Here is a 14590-nt window from a genome sequence, read left to right as displayed (position 1 = left end):
TTGTTGGGAGCTCTCCCGTGTAAATAGTTTTATTTCTTTTCTTTTGGGGTCGATAGGAGAAGACCATGATTAAATTGTTGAAGTAGCTCTTATATGCATTATTGTTGATCTGACAAAGAGCCCATACTACCTTGTCTGCTCTGTTTATTGAATGCTTGCAGACTCCAGCTTAGTCCAATGCACATGCACTATTATTATTGTCCACATCATTCGGTCGTGCAAGTGAAAGGCAATTATGACGATATATGATGGACTGACTGAGATGAGAAAAGCTGGTATGAACTCGACCTCTCTTGTTTTTGTAAATATGATTAGTTCACCGTTCCTGATTCAGCCTATTATGAATAAACATGTTTGCTATGACGACTAGAGATCATACTTTCTTGTACCATGCTTGATTAGCTAGGAGCTTATAATGGTTTACCTTGCGTGCCAACATGCTATTAAAATGGTTGTGATGTGGTATGATAGGGTGGTATCCTCTTTTGAACGATTTGAGTGTCTTGACTTGGCGCATGTTCACACATGTAGTTGAAACAAAATCAACATAGCCTCTACAATATTTATGTTCATGGTGAATTATATCCTACTCATGCTTGCATTCAGTGTTGATTAATTTTAATGCATGTTCATGACTGTTGTCGCTCTCTAGCTGGTCGCTTCCTAGTATTGTGCTAGCCTTCACCTGTACTAAGTGGAAATACTGCTTGTGCATCCAATCCCATAAACCCCAAAGTTATTCCATATGAGTCCACCGTACATACCTATATACGGTATATACCTGCCATTCCAAGTAAATTTGTATGTGCCAAACTCTAATCCTTCAAATAAATATCCTGTCTCGTATGCTCGAATAGCTCATGTATCAACTAGGGCTGTTTGTATCTTCCATGTTAGGCGGGTTATTCTCAAAAGGAGTGGACTCCGCTCCTCACTCACGAGAAAGTGGCTGGTCACCGGGATGCCCAGTCCCATGCTTTATGCAAACTAAATCAAAATAATTGCAAACGAAACTCCCCCTGGGACACTTGTTAGTTGGAGGCACTAGTTGTTTCGAGCAAGCCATGGATTGATGCTTGTTGGTGGAGGGGGAGTATAAACTTTACCATTCTGTTTGGGAACCGCCTATAATGTGTGTAGCATGGAAGATATCACCATCTCTTGGTTGTTATGTTGACAATGAAAGTATACTGCTCAAAATATTATTCACCTCTATTTCAAAACCGAGCTCTGGCACCTCTACAAATCCCTGCTTCCCTCTGCGAAGGGCCTATCTATTTACTTTCAGTCTGAGTCATCATCCTCTTATTAAAAAGCACCAGTTGGAGAGCACCGCTGTCATTTGCATTCTTTACTGTTAGTTTACGTTGAGTATGACTTGACTAGATCTCTTTTACCATGAATTACAATGTCTAGTCAGTCCTTGATCTTTAAAGGTGCTCTGCATTTATGTTTTGCGGTCTCAGAAAGGGCTAGCAAGATACCATCTTGTTATATCATATTATGATTGTTTTGAGAAAGTGTTGTCATCTGAGATTTATTATTAGTGCTCGCTAGTTGATTATGCCATTGATATGAGTAAACATGAGACCTATGCGTTATTGTGAATATGGTTAGTTCATAATCTTTGCTGAAAACTTGAATGCTGGCTTTACATATTTACAACAACAAGAGCAAACAGAGTTCGTAAAAGTTTTTCTTTATCACTTTCAGTTTATCAACTGAATTGCTTGAGGACAAGCAAAGGTTTAAGCTTGGGGGAGTTGATACGTCTCCGTCGTATCTACTTTTCCAAACACTTTTGCCCTTGTTTTGGACTCTAACTTGCATGATTTGAATGGAACTAACCCGGACTGACGTTGTGTTCAGCAGAATTGCCATGGTGTTATTTATGTGCAGAAACAGAAGCTCTTGGAATGACCTGAAACTTCATGGAACGTCTATTTGGAAATAATAAAAAATCCTTGCAAAAGATGACCAGGGGGGCACACCCTAGCCATGAGGGTGGGGGTGCGCCTACCCCCCCCCCCCCAGGGTGCGGCCCCTACCTCGTGGGCCCCCTGGAGCTCCTCCGACCTCAACTCAAACTCTATATATTTGCTTTCGGGGAGGAAAAAATCTAAGAGAAGGATTCATCGCGTTTTACGATATGGAGCCGCCACCAAGCCCTAAAACCTCTCGGGAGGGCTGATCTGGAGTCCGTTCGGGGGTCCGGAGAGGGGAATCCGTCGCCATCGTCATCATCAACCTTCCTCCATCACCAATTTCATGATGCTCACCGCCGTGCGTGAGTAATTCCATCATAGGCTTGCTGGACGGTGATGGGTTGGATGAGATTTATCATGTAATCGAGTTAGTTTTGTTAGGGTTTGATCCTTAGTATCCACTATGTTCTGAGATTGATGTTGCTATGACTTTGCTATGCTTAATGCTTGTCACTAGGGCCCGAGTGCCATGATTTCAGATCTGAACCTATTATGTTTTCTTCAATATATGAGAGTTATTGATCCTATCTTGCAAGTCTATAGTCACCTACTATGTGTTATGATCCGGCAACCCCGAAGTGACAATAATCAGGACCACTCTCGGTGATGACCGTAGTTTGAGGAGTTCATGTATTCACTATGTGTTAATGCTTTGGTCCAGTACTCTATTAAAAGGAGGCCTTAATATCCCTTAGTTTCCACTAGGACCCCGCTGCCACGGGAGGGTAGGACAAAAGATGTCATGCAAGTTCTTTTCCATAAGCACGTATGACTATATTCAGAATACATGCCTACATTACATTGATGAATTGGAGCTAGTTCTGTGTCACCTTAGGTTATGACTGTTACATGATGAACCGCATCCGGCATAATTCTCTATCACCGATCCATTGCCTACGAGCTTTCCATATATTGTTCTTCGCTTATTTACTTTTCCGTTGCTATTGCTATCATCACTACAAAATACCAAAAACATTACTTTTGTTACCGTTACACTTTGCTACCGTTACCACTACTATCATATTACTTTGCTACTAAACACTTTGCTGCAGATATTAAGTTTCCAGGTGTGGTTGAATTGACAACTCATCTGCTAATACTTGAGAATATTCTTTGGCTCCCCTTGTGTTGAATCAATAAATTTGGGTTGAATACTCTATCCTCGAAAACTATTGCGATCCCCTATACTTGTGGGTTATCAGTGCTTTACTTTATTGCTATGCGATAGCAATAGTTGGCGAGACGACCATGCAACAAGACATTGATAGAGATCAAGATGATGGAGATCCTGGTGTCATGCCGGTGACGATGGAGATCATGACGGTACTTTGGAGATGGAGATCAAAGGCACAAGATGATGATGGCCATAACATGTCACATATTTTGATTACATATGATGTTTATCTTTTATGCATCTTATTTTGCTTAGTACGGAGGTAGCATTATAAGATGATCCCTCACTAAATTTCATGGTATAAGTGTTCTCCCTGAGTATGCACCATTGCGACAGTTCTTCGTGCCGAGACACCGCGTGATGATCGGGTGTGATAAGCTCTACGTTCACATACAACGGGTGCAAACCAGTTTTGCACATGCGGAATACTCGGGTTACACTTGACGAGCCTAGCATATGCAGATATGGCCTCAGAACACTGAGACCGAATGGTCGAATGTGAATCATATAGTAGATATTATCAACATAGTGATGTTCACCATTGAAAACTACTCCATCTCACGTGATGATCGGACATGGTTTAGTTGATATGGATCACGTGATCATTTAGATGACTAGAGGGATGTCTATCTAAGTGGGAGTTCTTAAGTAATATGATTAATTGAACTTTAATTTATCATGAACTTAGTCCTGATAGTATTTGCAAATTATGTTGTAGATCAATAGCTCATATTATAGCTCCCCGTTTAGTTTTGATATGTTCCTAGAGAAAAATAAGTTGAAAGATGATAGTAGCAATGATGCGGACCTGGATCCATGATCTGAGGATTATCCTCATTGCTACACAGAAGAATTATGTCCTGGATGCACCGCTAGGTGACGGACCTATTGCCGGAGCAGATGCAGACGTTATGAACATTTGGCAAGCTCGGTATGATGACTACTTGATAGTTTAGTGCGCCACGCTTTACGGCTTATAACCGGGACTTCAAAAAATGTTTTAAACGCCACGGAGCATATAAGATGTTCCAAGAGGTGAAAATGATATTTCAGACTCATGCCCATCAAGAGAGGTATGAGACCTCTGACAAATATGTTGCCTACAAGATGGAGGAGAATAGCCCAGCCAGTGAGCATGTGCTCAGAATGTCTGGGTACTACAATTGCTTGAATCAAGTGGGAGTTAATATTCTAGATAAGATAGTGATTGACAGAGTTCTCTAGTCACTATCACCAAGTTACTAGAACTTCGTGATGAACTATAATATGCAAGGGATGAACTATAATATGTTATAGATGTGTACTTTACTAGTGTTCATAGTAACCCCAGGGTATTTGATACCGGTTCAGTTGCTAAGATTAGTAACTCGAAACAGGAGTTGCAAAATGAACAGAGACTAGTTAAGGGAAAGGTGGCGATGTGTGTTGGAAATGATTCCAAGGTTGATAAGATCACCATCGCACACTCCTTTTACCTTCGGGATTAGTGTTGAACCTAAAATAAATGTTATTTGGTGTTTGCGTTGAGCATGAATATGATTGGATCATGTTTATTGCAATGTGGTTATTCATTTAAGTCAAAGAATTGTTGTTCTGTTTACATGAATAAAACCTTCTACGGTCATATACTTAATATAAATGGTTTATTGAATCTCGATCGTAGTGATACACATATTCATAATATTGATGCCACAAGATGCAAAGTTGATAATGATAGTGCAACATACTTGTGGCACTACCGTTTAGGTCATATTGGTGTAAAGCGCATGAAGAAACTTCATGCGGATGGACTTTTGGAATCACTTGATTATGAATCATTTCATGCTTGCAAATCGTGCCTCATGGGCAAGATGACTAAGACTCCATTCTCCGGAACAATGGAGCGAGCCACTGACTTATGGAAATAATACATACCGATGTATGCGGTCCGATGAGTGTTGAGGCTCGCGACGGGTATCGTTATTTTCTGACCTTCATAGATGATTTGAGCAGATATGAGTATATCTACTTAATGAAACACAAGTATGAAACATTTGAAAAGTTCAAAGAATTTCAGAGTGAAGTGGAGAATCATCATAACAAGAAAATAAAGTTTCTATGATCTGATCGTGGAGACAAAATATTTGAGTTACAATTTTGGTCTTTAGTTGAAATAATGTCGAATAGTTTCGCAACTCTATCCTCGAAAACTATTGCGATCCCCTATACTTGTGGGTTATCAGTGCTTTACTTTATTGCTATGCGATAGCAATAGTTGGCGAGACGACCATGCAACAAGACATTGATAGAGATCAAGATGATGGAGATCCTGGTGTCATGCCGGTGACGATGGAGATCATGACGGTACTTTGGAGATGGAGATCAAAGGCACAAGATGATGATGGCCATAACATGTCACATATTTTGATTGCATATGATGTTTATCTTTTATGCATCTTATTTTGCTTAGTACGGAGGTAGCATTATAAGATGATCCCTCACTAAATTTCATGGTATAAGTGTTCTCCCTGAGTATGCACCATTGCGACAGTTCTTCGTGCCGAGACACCGCGTGATGATCGGGTGTGATAAGCTCTACGTTCACATACAACGGGTGCAAACCAGTTTTGCACATGCGGAATACTCGGGTTACACTTGACGAGCCTAGCATATGCAGATATGGCCTCAGAACACTGAGACCGAATGGTCGAATGTGAATCATATAGTAGATATTATCAACATAGTGATGTTCACCATTGAAAACTACTCCATCTCACGTGATGATCGGACATGGTTTAGTTGATATGGATCACGTGATCATTTAGATGACTAGAGGGATGTCTATCTAAGTGGGAGTTCTTAAGTAATATGATTAATTGAACTTTAATTTATCATGAACTTAGTCCTGATAGTATTTGCAAATTATGTTGTAGATCAATAGCTCATATTATAGCTCCCCGTTTAGTTTTGATATGTTCCTAGAGAAAAATAAGTTGAAAGATGATAGTAGCAATGATGCGGACCTGGATCCATGATCTGAGGATTATCCTCATTGCTACACAGAAGAATTATGTCCTGGATGCACCGCTAGGTGACGGACCTATTGCCGGAGCAGATGCAGACGTTATGAACATTTGGCAAGCTCGGTATGATGACTACTTGATAGTTTAGTGCGCCACGCTTTACGGCTTATAACCGGGACTTCAAAAAATGTTTTAAACGCCACGGAGCATATAAGATGTTCCAAGAGGTGAAAATGATATTTCAGACTCATGCCCATCAAGAGAGGTATGAGACCTCTGACAAATATGTTGCCTACAAGATGGAGGAGAATAGCCCAGCCAGTGAGCATGTGCTCAGAATGTCTGGGTACTACAATTGCTTGAATCAAGTGGGAGTTAATATTCTAGATAAGATAGTGATTGACAGAGTTCTCTAGTCACTATCACCAAGTTACTAGAACTTCGTGATGAACTATAATATGCAAGGGATGAACTATAATATGTTATAGATGTGTACTTTACTAGTGTTCATAGTAACCCCAGGGTATTTGATACCGGTTCAGTTGCTAAGATTAGTAACTCGAAACAGGAGTTGCAAAATGAACAGAGACTAGTTAAGGGAAAGGTGACGATGTGTGTTGGAAATGATTCCAAGGTTGATAAGATCACCATCGCACACTCCTTTTACCTTCGGGATTAGTGTTGAACCTAAAATAAATGTTATTTGGTGTTTGCGTTGAGCATGAATATGATTGGATCATGTTTATTGCAATGTGGTTATTCATTTAAGTCAAAGAATTGTTGTTCTGTTTACATGAATAAAACCTTCTACGGTCATATACTTAATATAAATGGTTTATTGAATCTCGATCGTAGTGATACACATATTCATAATATTGATGCCACAAGATGCAAAGTTGATAATGATAGTGCAACATACTTGTGGCACTACCGTTTAGGTCATATTGGTGTAAAGCGCATGAAGAAACTTCATGCGGATGGACTTTTGGAATCACTTGATTATGAATCATTTCATGCTTGCAAATCGTGCCTCATGGGCAAGATGACTAAGACTCCATTCTCCAGAACAATGGAGCGAGCCACTGACTTATGGAAATAATACATACCGATGTATGCGGTCCGATGAGTGTTGAGGCTCGCGACGGGTATCGTTATTTTCTGACCTTCATAGATGATTTGAGCAGATATGAGTATATCTACTTAATGAAACACAAGTATGAAACATTTGAAAAGTTCAAAGAATTTCAGAGTGAAGTGGAGAATCATCATAACAAGAAAATAAAGTTTCTACGATCTGATCGTGGAGACAAAATATTTGAGTTACAATTTTGGTCTTTAGTTGAAATAATGTCGAATAGTTTCACAACTCACGCCACCTGGAACACCACAGCGTAATGGTGTGTCCGAACGTCATAACCGTAGTTTATTAGATATGGTGCGATCTATGATGTCTCTTACCGATTTACCACTATCGTTTTGGGGTTATGCATTAGAGATAGCTGCATTCACGTTAAATAGGGCACCGTCTAAAAATCCATTGAGATGACACTGTATGAACTGTGGTTTAGCAAGAAACCTAAGTTGTTGTTTCCTAAAGTTTGGGGTTGCGATGCTTATGTGAAAAAGTTTCAGCCTTATAAGCTCAAACCCAAATCTGAGAAGTGCGTCTTCATAGGATACCCAAAAGAAACTATTGGGTACACCTTCTATCACAGATCCGAAGGCAAGATCTTGTTGCTAAGAGTAGATCCTTTCTAGAGAAGGAATTTTCTCTCGAAAGAAGTGAGTGGGAGGAAAGTAGAAATTGATGAGGTAATTGTACCTTCTTCTAAATTGGAATGTAGTTCATCATAGAAATCAGTTTGAGTGATGCCTACACCAATTAGTGAGGAAGTTAATGATGATGATCATGAAACTTCAGATCAAGTTACTACCGAACCTCGTAGGTCAACCAGGGTACATTCCGCACCAGAGTGGTATGATAATCCTGTTCTGGCAGTCATGTTACTAGACCATGACGAACCTACGAACTATGAGGAAGTGATGATGAGCCAAGGTTCCATGAAATGGCTTAAGGCCATGAAATCTGAGATGGGATCCATGTATGAGAACAAAGTATGGACTTTGATTGACTCTCCCGATGATCGGTGAGCCCTTCAGAATAAATAGATCTTTAAGAGGAAGACGAACGTTGATAGTAGTGTTACTATCTACAAAGCTCGAATTGTCGCAAAAAGTTTTTCGACAAGTTCGAGGTGTTGACTACAATGAGATTTTCTCACTCATATCAATGCTTAAAAGTCTGTCCGAATCATGTTAGCAGTTGCCGCATTTTATGAAATCTGGAAAATGGATATGAAAACTACATTCCTTGATGGATTTATTAAAGAAGAGTTGTATATGATGCAACCAGAAGGTTTTGTCAATCCTAAAGGTGCTAACAAAGTGTGCAAGCTCCAGCGATCAATCTATTGACTGGTGCAAGCATCTCGGAGTTGGAATATATGCTTTGATGAGTTGATCAAAGCATATAGTTTTATACAGACTTTTGTAGAAGCCCGTATTTACAAGAAAGTGAGTGGGAGCTCTGTAGCATTTATGATATTATATGTGGATGACATATTGTTGATCAGAAATGATACCGAATTTCTAGATAGCACAAAAGGATACTTGAATAAGAATTTTTCAATGAAAGACCTCGGAGAAGCTGCTTACATATTTGGCATCAAGATCTATAGAGATAGATCATGACGCTTGATAAATTTTTTCAATGTGTGCATACCTTGACAAGTTTTTGAAGTAGTTCAAAATGGAACGGTCAAAGAAGGAGTTCTTTCCTATGTTGCAAGTTGTGAAGTTGAGTAAAGACTCAAAACCCGACCACGGCAGAAAATAGAAAGAGAATGAAAAGTCATTCCCTATGCCTCAGTCATATGTTCTATGAAGTATGCTATGCTATGTACCAGACCTATTGTATACCTTAGCATGATTTTGGCAAGGGAGTACAATAGTGATCTAGCAGTAGATCACTGGACAATGGTACATGATCACTCTTTGGGTGTTAATCACATAGCGATGTGAACTAGATTATTGACTCTAGTAAACCCTTTTGGTATTAGTAACATGAAGGTGTGAACTAATCACATAAAGATGTGAACTATTGGTGTGAAATCACATGACGATGTGAACTAGATTATTGACTCTAGTGCAAGTGGGAGACTGAAGGAAATATGCCCTAGAGGCAATAATAAAGTTGTTATTTATATTTCCTTATATCATGATAAATGTTTATTATTCATGCTAGAATTGTATTAACCGGAAACTTAGTACATGTGTGAATACATAGACAAACAGAGTGTCCCTAGTATGCATCTACTTGACTAGCTCGTTAATCAAAGATGGTTAAGTTTCCTAACCATGGACATGTGTTGTCATTTGATGAATAGGATCACATCATTAGAGAATGATGTGATGGACTAGACCCATCTGTTAGCTTAGCACTATGATCGTTTAGTTTATTGCTATTGCTTTCTTCATGACTTATACATGTTCCTATGACTATGAGATTATGCAACTCCCAAATAACGGAGGAAAACTTAGTGTGCTATCAAACGTCACAACGTAACTGGGTGATTATAAAGATGCTCTACAGGTGTCTCCAATGGTGTTTGTTGAGTTGGCATAGATCGAGATTAGGATTTGTCACTCCGATTGTCGGAGAGGTATCTCTGACCCTCTCGGTAATGCACATCACTATAAGCCTTGCAAGCAATGTGACTAATGAGTTAGTCATGGGATGATGCATTACGATATGAGTAAAGAGACTTGCCGGTGACGAGATTGAACTAGGTATGATGATACCGACGATCGAATCTCGGGAAAGTAACATACCAATGACAAAGGGAACAATGTATGTTGTTATGCGGTTTGACCGATAAAGATCTTCGTAGAATATGTAGGAGCCAATATGAGTATCCAGGTTCCGCTATTGGTTACTGACCGTAGATGTGTCTCGGTCATGTCTACATAGTTCTCGAACCAGTAGGGTCCGCATGCTTAACGTTTGATGATGATTTGTATTATGAGTTATGTGATTTGATGACCGAAGTTTGTTCGGAGTCCCGGAGGAGATCACGAACATGACGAGAAGTCTTGAAATGATCGAGAGGTAAAGATTCATATATTGGAAGGCTATTTTCGGATATCGGAAAGGTTCCCAGTGATTCGGGGAATTTTCGGAGAACCGGGGAGTTACTGGAATTCACCGGGGGAAGTATTGGGCCTTATTGGGCTTTAGTGGAAAGGAGAGAAAGGCCACAAGGGGAGGCAGCGCGCCTGAGGGAGTCCTGGACTAAGGGGTCCTCGGGTGTCTGGCCTATTATCCTTTGGGCCGGACTGATGGGTTGTGAAGACATGAAGGCCGAAGACTGCACCGTGTCCGGATTGGACTCTACTTGGCGTGGAAGGCAAACTTGGCGATTGAAGATTCCTTCTTATGTAACCGACTCCATGTAAACCCTAGATCCCCTCGGTGTCTATATAAACCGAAGGGGATAGTCCGTAAAAGATACCACATATACTGTCACAGCCCTAGCTCAGCCCCTGCTGCCTTTGCTTGTTTCTCTTGTCATCATGTTTACAATTTAAATAAATTTGAAATGGGGATTAATAAACCCTAGCACAAATGCAATTCAAATAGGTTCAACCAAAATATTTTCAATGACCTCAAAATATCCTTTTTAAATGTTCATGATTTATGGGAAAAGGTGAAAGCCTCTACCAAAGATGATGCATATTTTTCCAGGACATTTTGGTCATTGAATTAAATCATTATGATTTTGAGTTGGAATTTAAAATTACCATTAAATATTGGTTGCTCCAATTATTCTGAAATTTGTTGTGTGGTTTGAAAATAGTTCAAATATTCCTCACAAAAATTTACAGAATTAACCAAAGTGTTTTGGCTAGTATTTTATTTGCAAAACAGTAGCAGAAATTAGAAAACTGAAACAAATAATAAAGAGAGGGAGAGAAGGCCACCAGGCCACCTACCTAACCTACTTGGCGGCCCAGCTGCGGCCCGGCACTGTTGGCCCAGCCCAGCAGTCGCCCCCACCGTCTTCAACCTCCTGCCAGTAGGCAGGAGGGCGTGTGGCCGCCGCGCGTGGGCACGCGCGTGCCACCTCCTGCTTCCCCGGGCCTCCTAGCGACGCCACGATGACGCCCCGTGTCTCCTCACTCCTCTCCCTCACTCGTTGCACCCTCTCTCCCCTCCTCTGCTCTCTCTCTCACCCACGCCGAGCGCGTCCGTCGCCGCCGTCAGGCCTCATCGCCACCGCGGCCACAGCCATCCCCTTGCTCCCCTGACCTGTCCAAGAGCTCCGGGACGTCTTCCTCATCCTCTCCACCAAGCCATGGAACTACGGACGCGCCACAACGTCGCCAGCATCGCCGTTTCCATCGCCGGCCGCCGTGGATCCTCGTCGTCGATTCGAGAGCTACCAGACGTCCCCGAGCCCGCTAACCATCCCTGCAGCTCCGCGGTGAGCCGCTGACCCGATTCCCCCTTGCCCCGTCATCCCTAGCATCCTGTAGTTGCCGTCCCCTTGAGCTCCGAAGCTCGCCGCCGCCGTGCCTCGTCACCGCCGTGGCTGGAGCCGTTGTAGCTCGAAGCCGAGCACACCACCGCACTCAACACGTCTCCAGGAGCCCGTAGCCACCACCAGCTTCTCCCCACGTGCCCCCTAGCACCAACCCCACACCCACCCGAACTCCGACCGCCGCCAAAGCTCATCGCCGGCATGATTCCGGCAACCCCCGCGCCCAACTCCGCCTCCTCTTGATGCGGGAGAGCACGGGCTACGTCCCGGTGGTCTCCGCGTGTCCAACCGCCACCTGTAGCACGTTTCTGAGCCGCGCCGCCGTCGTTCTGGTCGCCGCCGGCGAGGTTCCGGTTACGCTGACATGGCGGATTAGATTTGTACTAATTACGCTATTAGTCTAACGCTATGACAATGATAGCTGGGCCCCGCGTCTAATTAACTCCGGGTTTATTTTCTGTTTAGATTAGTTTAATAAAGTGGGGCCCACAAGTCAGAGTTGACTGTGCTGACGTGTCCGTTGACCGGACCCACCTGTCATACACCCGAATCAGCCCCAGTCACTGACCAGTGGACTCCACTGGTCAGGTTTGACCTGAACCTGCCCTGTTGACCTGATGACGTCAGGGTGATGTCATGCTGACGCATTAAATGATTTTCTGGATTTAAAATAAATCAGAAAATCCAGAAAATATCCCAAACTTCAAAAATTCATAGAAATTCAACCGTAACTCCAAATTAAATAATTTATATATGAAAAATTATCAGAAAAATCCAATCTATCCATCTGTACCATTTTCATGCATGTTGGAACAACTTATTACTACTGTTTAGGACAATTCAATTAAATGGCATTTAAATAACCACATGTGGAGCTTGAATTTGAACCTGGTGTTCAAACCAACTCCATTTAACTTGTTGTTAGTTGCATTAGCTCAATCAACAGCATATTGCCATGTCATGATCATGCATCATATTGTGCATTGCATTGATTATGTTCTTCCTTGTTTGCCGGTGTTTGTCCCCTATCGATAGACGTGGTTCGACGATGAGTTCGATGACACCGATGAAGAGCTATACTATCTTCAGAAGTGCCAGGCAAGCAAAACCCCCTTGTTCATTCCGATACAATCCTACTCTCTTGCTCCTGCTCTCTTTCAATGCATTAGGACAACACCGATTCATCTGTTACTTGTTGCGGTAGCTGAACCCCTTTATCCTTTGCATGACCTGTCATTGCCACAGTAAATAGATGAAACCCACTAGCATGAGTAGGAGTTGTTTGAGCCTTGTTGTGCCTACTCATTCATGCTTGTTTGTCATGCCTGCTACTGCTTAGAGTTGAGTCAGGTCTGATTCATCGGGGATGAATCAGAGGCGTGTGAACATGTCCTACTGTGTGTGAGCTAAGTGTGTGAACACGATTTGGTAAAGGTAGCGGTGAGAGGCCATGTAGGAGTACATGGTGGGTTGTCTCATTGCAGCCGTCCTCAGGAACTGAGTTCTGTGTTTGTGATCCATGAACAGCTACTACCACACATTGGGCTCCGGGCGCTCCAAGCTCTCTCGACTTATTAATCAACTTGATCTATGTCCAGGAGTTGCAACTAGTTTCTGGTGTTTGTAGGTAGTGTTAGTAGTCTACCAAGTGGCACTCGGTACAGGTGGGCTTGGGACAGACTAGGCACAGTGGCACGGTGTACCAAGCGTAGATCCACCCGTTGAGGTGGGCTTGGGAACCCTCCACACATCGTTTGGGGCCGTGAGCGACACCCCGGCCGGATCTCCTTGCGGATGGAACCCGAATAGGCCATAAACCTGGACTAGAGACTTGTTCGGTTAGTCAGGTCGTGGCCGACTCCCTCGCCCGGCTTCCGCTTGAAGGTTGCCGAGGTACAAGACGTGTACAGGGCGGTAAGTGGCGAGAGCGTGTGTGAAGAAGTACACCCCTGCAGGGTTATCAATATCTATTCGAATAGCCGGATTCCTCGGATATGGAAACGTGGACCCCTTGTATAGTTCATAGACAAGTGAAAGTGGATACTCTAAAATACGCAAGATAAGCGTGAGTGCTATGGATGGCGTTCTCGTAGGGAGACGGGAGCGGATCCATAGTGGTGTATTGATATGGTGAATATGTGGACTCGTGTGCGCCACCTCAAAAGAGTTACTTGCAGTCGTAGTTCAGGATAGCCACCGAGTCAAAGCTGGCTTGCTGCAGTTAAACCCCACCATCCCCTTTGTTGATAATGATGCATATGTAGATAGTTCTGATGTAAGTCTTGCTGGGTACATTTGTACTCACGTTTGCCTATTTTATGTTTTTGCAGAGAGACTTCGGTCTCGCTAGTAGTTCCGCTTGGACTTCGACGTTTAGCTTGTTACCTCAGCTACGATCTTGTGCCCCGGCAGGATTGGTAGATAGTCAGGCTTCTCAGCCTTTTTCATTTATAGATGTCTGTACCCAGACATGTTAAGCTTCCGCATGTGCTTTGACCTGTATGCTCTGATTGTTGGGTCATAAGACCCATGTTTGTAATATCTCGCTCCTCGGAGCCTATTGAATAAACTACTTGGGTCGTAGAGTCATTTTGTGATGCCATGTTGTATTGCACATATCGAGCATATTGTGTGTATGTTATTGAAATGCTTGGTATGTGTGGGATCTGACTATCTAGTTGTTTATCTTTAGTAGCCTCTCTTACCGGGAAATGTCTCCTAGTGTTTCCACCGAGCCATGGTAGCTTGCTACTGCTCCGGAACACTTAGGCTGGCCGGCATGTGTCCTTCTTCGTTCCTGTGTCTGTCCCTTCGGGGAAATGTCATGCG

Source organism: Triticum aestivum, chromosome 4A (assembly GCF_018294505.1).
Source record: "Triticum aestivum cultivar Chinese Spring chromosome 4A, IWGSC CS RefSeq v2.1, whole genome shotgun sequence".
Taxonomy (NCBI): domain Eukaryota; kingdom Viridiplantae; phylum Streptophyta; class Magnoliopsida; order Poales; family Poaceae; genus Triticum; species Triticum aestivum.
Note: the sequence above shows the minus strand (reverse complement) of the source record.